This window comes from Prionailurus viverrinus, chromosome B1, assembly GCF_022837055.1.
Source record: "Prionailurus viverrinus isolate Anna chromosome B1, UM_Priviv_1.0, whole genome shotgun sequence".
Lineage (NCBI taxonomy): Eukaryota > Metazoa > Chordata > Mammalia > Carnivora > Felidae > Prionailurus > Prionailurus viverrinus.
In genome coordinates, this window is record NC_062564.1 from 60,298,700 (window position 1) to 60,309,771 (window position 11,072).

The window sequence follows — 11,072 nt, forward strand, 5'->3', positions numbered from 1 at the left end:
TTTTACCCATTCTGATTTTATTTTTTTCTTTTTTGAAGGTGCAGGCTTTCTTTTATAATCCTTTCCTTTCTGTTTAAAAAAGACTTTCTTTACCATTCTTTTCTTTTTCTAATTTTTTTAATGTTTATTTTTGAGAGAGAACATGCATGAGCATGCAGAGGGGCAGAGAGAGAGGGAGACACAGAACTCAAAGCAGGCTTCAAGCTCTGTGTGGAGAGCACAGAGCCTGATGTGGGATTTGAACTCATGAACTGTGAGATCATGACCTGAGCCAAAGTCAGACACTTAACCGACTGAGCCACCCAGGTGCCTCTTCCTTTACCCATTCTTGAAGGATAGATTTGCTAGTGAAAATTATCTTAATTTTGCTTCAGTGGACAGTTTTTATTTTCTCCTCATTTCTAAAAAATATCTTCACTAGATGTAGAATTTATGATTGGCAGGTTTTTAAAATTGTCAGTTCTTGAAAAGTGTGCCACTTCTGGCCTTCATGGTTTCAGATGAGAAACCCAGTGTAATTTGAATTGGTATTCTGCTATTGGTTATGTGTTGTTTCTTTCTGTTTGCTTTCAAGATTTTTTTTCTTTGTCTTTAGTTTTTAGGAATTTAATTATGGTGTTTTCTTTGCATGTTTTTTAAAATTTAGGGTCCACTTACGTTTTTCACTCTGTAGGTATACCCTTTCTCTAAATTTGGGAAGGTTTCAGCCATTATTTCTTTGAGTATATTCTCAGCCCTACCCAGGTTTCCTCTCCTTTGAGACTCCAATTATATGAATGTTAACTTTTTTGCATTGCTTCACAGGTCCCTAAAACTCTGTTCATTTTTTTTTCAGACTACTTTCTTTTTGTTTTTCAGATTCATAAATTCTTTTTTTTTTTTTTATTTAAAAAAAAATTTTTTTTTTCAACGTTTATTTATTTTTGGGACAGAGAGAGACAGAGCATGAACGGGGGAGGGGCAGAGAGAGAAGGAGACACAGAATCGGAAACAGGCTCCAGGCTCTGAGCCATCAGCCCAGAGCCTGACGCAGGGCTCGAACTCACGGACCGCGAGATCGTGACCTGGCTGAAGTCGGACGCTTAACCGACTGCGCCACCCAGGCGCCCCCAGATTCATAAATTCTATTTATCTGTTGTAAAGTTCACTGATTCCATCATATGTCATCTCTGCTCTACCATTAAACTCATCCAGCAATTTTTAAAAGTTTCTTTTATTGAATTTTTCCATTCTATAATTCCCATTTCATTTTTTGTAACTTCTATGTCTCTGTTGGGATTTTCCATTTTTTATTTGTTTCAAGAGGATGTGCATTTGCTTGTTGGAAAATTTTAATGACAGATGCTTTAAAATCCTTGTCACTTAATTTCAACATCAGCTTTACTTTGGTATTGGCATCAGTGTTTTTTTCTCATTCAAGTTTTGATTTCCCTAATTATTGATATGATCAATGATTTTTTATTGTATCCTTTGGACATTTGGACATTTTATATAATTTGCTATGAGACTCTAGATCCTGTTTAATCTTTTTTAGACGATGAGTTGAAGTGTAGAGCATGATGAGGTGGGTGGGGGTTCAGCTTTCTTTTAGACCTGTTGGCATCACTCTAGCTAAAGGAGCACAAGCTGACATTGCCTCCATGCAGGTAGCAACATTGTTGAAGTTCAGCTTCCCTGGCAGCAGTCGTTGTGACGTCTTCCTGGTAAAAGTGGAACTGTGCCTTCATGGTCTTGTTCCTTACCTTTGAATGGGGGTGTATACTGAGCTTCCCGCTGGGCCATGTTGATACCAGGGAGAAGAGAAACAGGGCTGATTCACACTGTTCTGTTGTTTTAGGGTGAGGATGGAAGCTCAGCTGTCACGGGAAATGTTTGTAGACAGAGGTGATTAGTTCTCTCTTGCCCCAATTAATTCCTTCTTACTAATGTGGGTTGAGGGTAGAGATTCAGCACCCCCGGCTCCCTGATACACACACACCAGGGAAGGGGGTGAAGGCAGGGTTCTGATCAGCTCCATCTCACACACTGCCTTATTTATTCTTATTGACACTAGGTCAGAGGGCAGTTAGAAGCCCAATGACACCTGGAGAGGGTGAAGTGCAGTGGTGATTAGCCCCTCCTCATCTCCTTTGAATAGAAAAGAGACAACAAGAAAACTCAGGGAACTCATTGTCATGTCATTTCTCAAGTCTCAAGTTTCCTATTCTTGTTTTTTGTGTTATGTCTAGGTGTTTTTGTTGCAAAAAGGAAGACCTGGGAGGAATGGGGCTACCCTGTCTTGGATTTTTATTAAAAGAAAGGAAGATACGGACATCTTGGGAAATGTTTGGGTCTGTAATTTTTACTTGAATCAGTAACTGGGTTAAGGGAAATGTTCACCTCTTCATAACTTAACGTTATGATTTCAACAGTGATTTGTGTGTGGTTCAGGAAGTCTCATGGCAGGTGGGCAAGGCTTCCGTAGCCTGAGAATTTTCTGAAAGCCAGTTTTTGCTTTTCTCAATATCCATCTTGATCTTTGTTATATCTTCCTGTTGAATGAAGGCTCTAACTCTATCATCTTCATAATATTGCAAAGGGTCAAAGTCCTTATTAGGTTGTAAAGCCAAATGAGTTCTTATTTATGTGCATGTACCAATATGAAACCAAATCTAACTTCCTACTTAACAAATAGATCGATAATGCTTGTACCACATACCCTTGTGATGCTGGAGTTGATAACAAGCCTTTATTGTAGCTAGTGCAGATGAACAGTGTCCTAGAAACCAAAGAAGGCAGAATTTCATTGTAATGACTTGCCTTCTTCACAAAATTCTACATACATATTTAGTCCCCTATAAAAGAATGTATGATCATGCCCTGACCTTAGCTGATTTTATGCGGTTTGGATATGCAGTCAATGAACACTGAAGAAAAAATAAAACTCAGTTTAACAAATGATATATTTAGCTAGTGTTGGCTCTTTTTGCTGGGTTCATATATTAAATATTTCAGATTTTTATTGTTTTTCTCCTAGCTTCTGAACCATAAGTTGTTACAGTCATCAGCTCTGGCTTCTTTTCTCCTTAGCCTCCATGGCTTCTGATATTTTTCCATGAAAGAAATCTCTACATAACTTTTCAGGTTTGTTATGAAGTGAATTGATGAATATAAAGCATAAGGGAAAAAGAAAATATGAGGAAGTATTGCCTTAGTACATTACAGAGAGAGAGAATGTGTGTGTGTGTGTGCATGCATGTGGTGCATTCTTAGCTCTGTACCGTGTAACAATTCTACCTTCACTAGAAAATATGAGTTTTATAAGTAAACTGCCACTAGTGTTTCTACAGCATAGTACTGAAAGGCCGGAGCTGTTCCATTTTTTTTCAAATCATGTATGATATAACAATAGAAGGAAATTACAACATGAGATTTTCTGTAGAGCTTTTATATCTTTCACTTTGTTATGATATGTTTCAGTGAATTTTCCACCTCTTTATACAAACAATACTAACATATTATTGATGTAGCCTTCACAGGGTCTCTCAAATTTATTTTATTTTTCTATCTACCATACTTGCCCGGGTCTATGCTATTGGATTATTAGAATGCTTTTATTTTATTTTATTTTATTTTATTTTATTTTATTTTATTTTATTTTAGAGAGACAGAGAGAGAGCACGTGTAGGGGGAGAAGGGTAGAGGGAGAGAGAGAATCTTAAGCAGACTCCAGTGCGGAACCTGATGCAGGGCTCTATCCCACAACCCTGGTATCCTGACCTGAGCTGAAATTAAGAGTTGGATGCTCAACCAACTGAGCCACCCAGATGCCCCTATTTGAATACATTTAAAAATTTACATTCCAAGTTCTTGTCTAATGGACAAACGTATATGTAACTGTCCAATTAAGCTCCTAAATACTTCCTTCCTTTCTTCCTTCCTGCATTCATTCTCTCATATATTCATACTTCAACTCAGTACATCCTGGTTGAATGCTCACTATATGCCATGCACAGCAGGAAGCACTGGTCAAGTGGGAAGATTGAGATAAGTAGATATTTACATTAAAGGAGGAGTACAGTAAAAACTAGTTACAAGTTTATCCTTGGTGTGTGCTAAGTACTTTATAGAAATTATTTCCTTTAATTACTAAAATAAGCCTCTGAGATAGATGTCATTGTTATTTGCATTGTATAGATGTAGAAATTAGACCCAGAGAAATTAGATAAGTTGCCCAAGATCATTCAGCTACTAAGTATAAAGCTCTTTTTTTTTTTTTTTTGAGGAATTTGAACTCAAGCAGTCTCTCTTGAAAAGGCACTCTCTTAACTGCCATACTATACTTCCAACTGACAATAATAATAACAATTTTTATTGGGAACTTATAATATGCTAGGTACTGTGCTAAATGTCTTACAGGTAATATATCATTTAATTCTTAAAGCATCCTTGTGAGATAAATATATATAATACAATAGTCTTTGTGAACATGGAGGTGGCAGTTATATGTATTTAGAATTATTGAGGAAGATACCACATAGGCAGTTGAACTTTATCAACTACTTAGTGGAGATCCATCAGAAGCAGTAAAGCAAGTGGGTAAAAAGTCTAGATTTCTCTTTTGGAATGAAACTTTCAATTATGTAGTGGCTGGAGTAAAAAGTAATACTGGAGACACAGACTAGTTGGGAGCCCCTGAAAATAGTCAAGTCAGAAGTGATAAAACAAAATCCTTAACAAAGGCAGGGATGCTAAGTGTAGAAAGAAGAGATGGATATGAACGATATTTAGGAGATACAATTGACAAGACCCGATAATGAATTCAGTATGAATCTTGTAGGAGAGGAGGTAGGCTTCTCATCTGGTTGGCCGAATGGATTAGGATGCCATTAAACTATGTCAGATATATCAGACAAATATTTGAGGAACTAAAGTTATTGATTTAATTTGGAGTATATTGAAACAGTTGTTTCAGCAACATTTCTGGTAGGAATCAGACGTGTAGAGAGGCTGCTACCAGTGGTTCCATCAGGGGAGTAGTGTACCTGTCTGCCTTTCTAGGTCTTCTCACTCTACCATCTTGTGACTGTTGCTGGGGGCTAGATTGTAAAAAGAAACCACAGATCATAAGTAGAAGACGGTCTTGTACTTGTACAGAGATGAAGTGATGAGGAAAAAAAAACATGAGTGCATATGTTTAGGGACCATGTAAGAAAAAAAAACTGACTACAAAGAGCTAAGTTAAACTTGAAGGTTAGACTTAGGGCAGAATAGTGGTGGTGGTTTGTGTCTGCAGAGAAAATATTTTATTAGAAAACAAATTAAGACCCATTAGAGGTTAATGTCAAAATGGTGCCTTTAGATTGAATTCATATATTTTAAACATGTTAAGACTTCCCAGTACCAGTTTGGTTATTTTAAAAAAATGTAATGTAGGGGTGCCTGGGTGGCTTACAGGGGTGAGGTAGTATCTCATGATTTTGATTTGTATTTCCCTGATGATGAGTGATGTTGATCATTTTTTCATGTGTCTGTTAGCCATCTGGATGTGTTCTTTGAAAAAGTGTCTATCCATGTCTTTTGCCCATTTCTTCACTGGATTATTTATTTTTTAGGTGTTGAGTTTGATAAGTTCTTTATAGATTTTGGATACTAACCCTTTATCTGATATGTCCTTTGCAAATATCTTCTCCCATTCTGTCAGTTGCCTTTTAGTTTTGCTGATTGTTTCCTTCACTGTGCAGAAGCTTTTAATCTTGGTGAGGTCCCAATATTTCATTTTTGCTTTTGTTTCCCTTGCCTCCAGAGATGTTTTGGGTAAGAAGTTGCTGAGGTCAAGGTCAAAGAGGTTTCTGCCTGCTTTCTCCTCTAGGATTTTGATGGCATCCTGTCTTACATTTAGGACATTCATCAATTTTGAGTTTATTTTTGTGTATGGTGTAAGAAAGTCGTCCAGATTCAATATTCTGCATGTTGTTGTCCAGTTTTGTCAACGTCATTTGCTGAAGAGACTGTATTCCATTGGATATTCTTTCCTGTTTTGTCAAAGATTAATTGGCATACATTTGTAGGCCCATTTCTGGGTTCTGTATGCTATTCCATTGATATAAGTGTCTGCTTTTGTGCCAGTACCATACTGTTTTGAAGTCTGGAATTGTGATGCCTCTGGCTTTGATCTTTTTTCAGGATTGCTTTGGCTATTCAAGGTCTTTTCTGGTTCCATAAAAGTTGTAGGATATTTTTTTCTAGCTCTGTGAAGAATGCTGATGTTATTTTGATAATGATTGCATTGAATATGTAGATTGCTTTGGGTAGTATGGACATTTTAACAATATTTGCTCTTCCAATCCATGAGCATGGAATAGTTTTCCTTTTTTTTGTGTGTGTCTTCTTCAATTTCTTTCATGAGGGGAGCTTGGGTGGCTCAGTTGCTTAAGTGTCCAGCATGTGCTCAGGTCATGATCTCGTGATTCATGAGTTCAAGCCCCGCGTCAGGCTCTGTGCTGACAGCTCAGAGCCTGCAGCCTGCTTTAGATTTTGTGTTTCCCTCTCTTTCTGCCCCTCCCCCACTTGTATTCTGTTTCTCTCTCTCTCTCAAAAGTAAACATTAAAAATTTTTCTGCCATAAGCTTTCTATAGTTTCCATTGTATAGACTTTCACCTCTTTGGTTAGGTTTATTCCTAAGTATTTTATGGCTTTGGGTGCAATTTCTTGCACCATTGCACCATTGATGTCTTTTTCTGCTGCTTGATTATTGGTTTATAGAAATGCAACCAATTTCTGGGCATTGATTTTATATCCTGAGACTTTGCTGAATTCATGGATCAGTTCTAATGGTTTTTTGGTGGAATCCTTTGGGTTTTCCATATAGAGGATAATGTCGTCTGCAGAGAGAGAAAGTTTGACTTCCTCCTTGCCAATTTGGATGCCTTTTATTTCTTTGTGTTGTCTTATTGTTGAGGCTAGGATTTCCAATACTTTGTTGAATAACAGTGGCAAGAGTGGACATCCCTGTTGTGTTCCTGACCTTAGGGGGAAAGCTCTCAGGTTTTCCCCATTGAGGATATTAGCAGTGGGTCTTTTGTATATGTCTTTTATGATCTTGAGGTATTATCCTTCTATTCCTACTTTCTAGAGGGTTTGTATCAAGAAAGATGCTGTATTTTATCAAATACTTTCTCTGCATCTATTGAGAAGATCATGTGGTTCTTGTCCTTTTGTTTATTTATTTATTTATTTATTTATTCTTATCTTTTATTAATATGATGTATCACATTCATTGATTTGTGGATCTTGAACCAGCCTTTCATCCCAGGTATAAATCTCTCTTGATCATGGTGAATAATTCTTTTAATGTATAGTTGAATCCAGTTCGCTGGTATCTTGGGAATTTTTGCATCCATGTTAATCAAGGAAATTGATCTGTAGTTCTTTTTGGAATCAAGATAATGATGGCTTCATAGAATGAGTTTGGAAGTTTTCCTTCCATTTCTATTTTTTAGAATAGCTTCACAAGGATATGTGTTAACTATTTTTTAAATGCTTGATAGAATTCCCCTAGAAAGCCATCTGGCCCTGCACTCTTGTTTGTTGGGAGATTTTTGGTTACTAATTCAATGTCTTTACTGGTTATGGGTCTGTTCAAATTTTCTATTTCTTCCTGTTTCAATTTTGGTCGTGTATATGTTTCTAGGAATTTGTCCATTTCTTCCAGATTGACCAATTTGTTGGCCTATAATTTTTCATAATATTCTCTTATTATTGTTTATATTTCTGCAGTGTTGGTTGTGGTTTCTCCTCTTTCCTTCTTGATTTTATTTGGGTCCTTGCCTTTTTCTTTTTGATTAAACTGGCTAGGGTTTATCAATTTTGTTAATTCTTTCAAAAAACCAGCTTCTGGTTTCATTGATCTGTTCTACTGGTTTGTTGTTGTTGTTGTTGTTGTTGTTGTTGTGTTGTTGTTGTTGTTTTTGCTCTTTTTGTTGTTGTTATTGTTGTTTTTGGTTTCAATAGCATTGATTTCCCGTCTTCTGCTCATTTTGGATTTTATTTGCTCTTCTTTTTCTTGCTCTTTAAGGTGTAAGATTAGGTTGTATATCTTAGACCTTTCTTCCTTTTTTCGGAAGGCTTGGATTGTTGTATACTTCCCTCTTGTAACTACCTTTGCTGCATCCCAGAGGTTTTCGTTTGTGGTGTTATCATTTTCATTGGCTTCCATGTACTTTTTAATTTCCTCTTTAACTTGTCAGTTAACCCATTCATTCTTTAGTAAGATGTACTTTAATCTCCAAGTATTTGTTTTCTTTCCAAATTTTTTCTTACAGCTGATTTCAAGTTTCATAGCATTGTGGTCTGAAAATATGCACGGTATGATCTCAATCATTTTGTACTTGTTGAGGGCTGATTTGTGTCCCAATACATGATGTGTTCTGGAGAATGTTTCATGTGCACTTGGGAAGAATATGTATTCTGTTGCTTTAGGATGAAATGTTCTGAATATATCTGTTAAGTCCATCTGGTCCAGTGTGTCATTCAAAGTCATTGTTTCCTTGTTGATTTTCTGTTTAGATGATATGTCTATTGCTGTAAGTGGGGTGTTGAAGTCCCCTACTATTATGTTATTATTGTCAATGAGTTTCTTTATGTTTGTGATTAATTGATTTATATATTTTGGAGTTCCCTGGGGGTGTAAATGTTTACAATTGTTAGATCTTGGTGGATAGACCCCTTAATTATGATACAATGCCCTTATTCATTTCTTGTCACAGTCCTTATTTTAAAATCTAGGTTTTCTGATATAAGTATGGCTACTCTGGCTTTCTTCTGGTGACCATTAGCATGACAGATGTTTCTCCATCCCCTTACTTTCAATCTGAAGGTGTCTTTAGGTCTAAAATGGTTCTCTTGTAAACAGCATATAGATAGATATTGTTTTCTTATCCATTCTGTTACCCTATGTCTTTTGATTGGAGCGTTAGTCCATTGACATTTAGAATGAGTACTGAAAGATATGAATTTATTGCCATTGTGTTGCCTGGAGAGTTGGAGTGTCTGGTGGTGTTCTCTGGTCCTTTCTAGTCTTTGTCGCTTTTGGTTGTTTTTGTTTTATTTCATCATTTCTCCCCTCAGAGTCCCCTTTAAAATTTCTTACAGGGCTGGTTTAGTGGTCACAAACTCCTTTAGTTTTTGTTTGGCTGGGAAACTCTTTGTCTCTCCTTCTATTTTGAATGACAGCCTTGCTGGATAAAGAATTCTTGGCTGCATATTTTTCTAATTCAGCATGTTGAATATATCCTGCCACTCCTTTCTGACCTGCCAAGTTTCTGTGGATAGGTCTGCTGCAAACTTGATCTGCCTTTCCTTACAGGTTAAGGACTTTTTTCCCCTTCCTGCTTTCATAATGCTTTCCTTGCCTGTGTAGTTTGTGAATTTGGGTATGATATGCCTTGTTGATTGTCAGTTTTTGTTGAATCTAATGGGAGTTCTCTGTGCCTCTTGGATTTTAATGTCTGTGTTTTCCCCCAGGTTAGGAAAGGTTTCTGTTATGATTTCCTCTCATAAACCTGCTACCCCTTTTTCTCTCTCTTCATCTTCTGAGTCCTCCTATGATTTGGATGTTATTCATTTTTAATGAGTAATTGAGTTCTCTAATTCTTATATCGTGCTCTTTTGCCTTAGTCTCCCTCTTTTTTTCTGCTTCATTTTTTTGTCCAAAATTTTGTCTTCTATATCACTGACTCACTGCTCTGCTTTTTCCATCCTTACTACCATGGCAAGCATTCAAGCCTTCATCTCAGTTATAGCATTTTTAATTTCATCCTGGGTAGATTTTACTTCTTTTATCTCTGCAGAAAGGGATTCTATTCTTCTTTCCACCCCAGCTAGTATTCTTATCATCGTGATTCTATATTCTAGTCCAGACATCTTGCTTATATCTGTGTTGATTAAATCATTGACTGTCATTCTTCCTGTTCTTTCTTTTGGGGTGAATTCCTTCTTTTTGTCATTTTGGATGAAATAAAATAAAAATAAAAATTGAAAAATTAAGAACAACACAAACAATCAAATAAAAGAAGCTAGATCCTAGGCATGTTTTGGTCTGGTTGTTGAAAGAAGCTTGATAGAATAGAGAAAAAAGGGAAAGAAAAGAAAAGAAAAAATAGAAAAAGAAAGTAAAAAAACATTAAAAAATTTAAAAAGGTATACTAAAAATAGAATAAAATAATATGAAGTAAAATAGAATAAAAATTTATAAAAACATAAAAACTATAGTAAAAGAATTAAATTTTTTATACAAGCAGAAAATAAAAATATTTTGTTTTCTCTTTCTGTATCCACGAATAAGAAAAGAAAAAGAAAAAAAATGAGTAGATGGACCAGAGAACAGAATGAAATCTGAATGCAATTACATTGTTTCCTCTAGAAGTCAAACTGTGAAGCACTTTATAGTCCATATACTAAGCAGGTGGAGAGACATGTGGTCATTCTCCAGTGCTTGGTTGGCACAGTTGGATGGGGCTTGGTATAATGGCTCTGTTCTGCACTAGATGGTGCTGCTCAGTTTATTGGGGTGGATCAGTGTGGTCTTCATGTGCGTGTACATGCAGGTGTGGGAGAGGCAAAAATGGTGTCACCCAGCTTCCCAGTCTCTAGCATCTGAACTCTGTGCTCTCACCAGCTGGCCATCAGGCACCCCTTCTTTGTCCCTGGCCTCCATCCACTCCCTGTTTCTACAATGTCCATGACCAAGCTGTAAGCCTGCTAGTCATCACCTCTCTCCTGAATTTTATCTCAGATGGGGCTGTGTTTCCAAACCATTCACTTCTTAGGGCCTGTGGCTTGGGCCCACTCTGACTTCTGGGGGAGGGTCTTCCTGAGCAATGTCCAGGTGCTGGCTTGCTCCTGGGGAACATTTGCATGACCACACTGCTGCAGAGGCTCAGAGACTGTGTCTGGGTGCCAGCCCACCCCAGAAAAATTCATGTGATCATGATGGCAAATCACAACACACAACTGGTGCCATGTTTCACCACACCCTAGAGTCCTTGTTCCAACACCAGCAAACATGGCTGCTCTCCAGTGTCCATGGGAC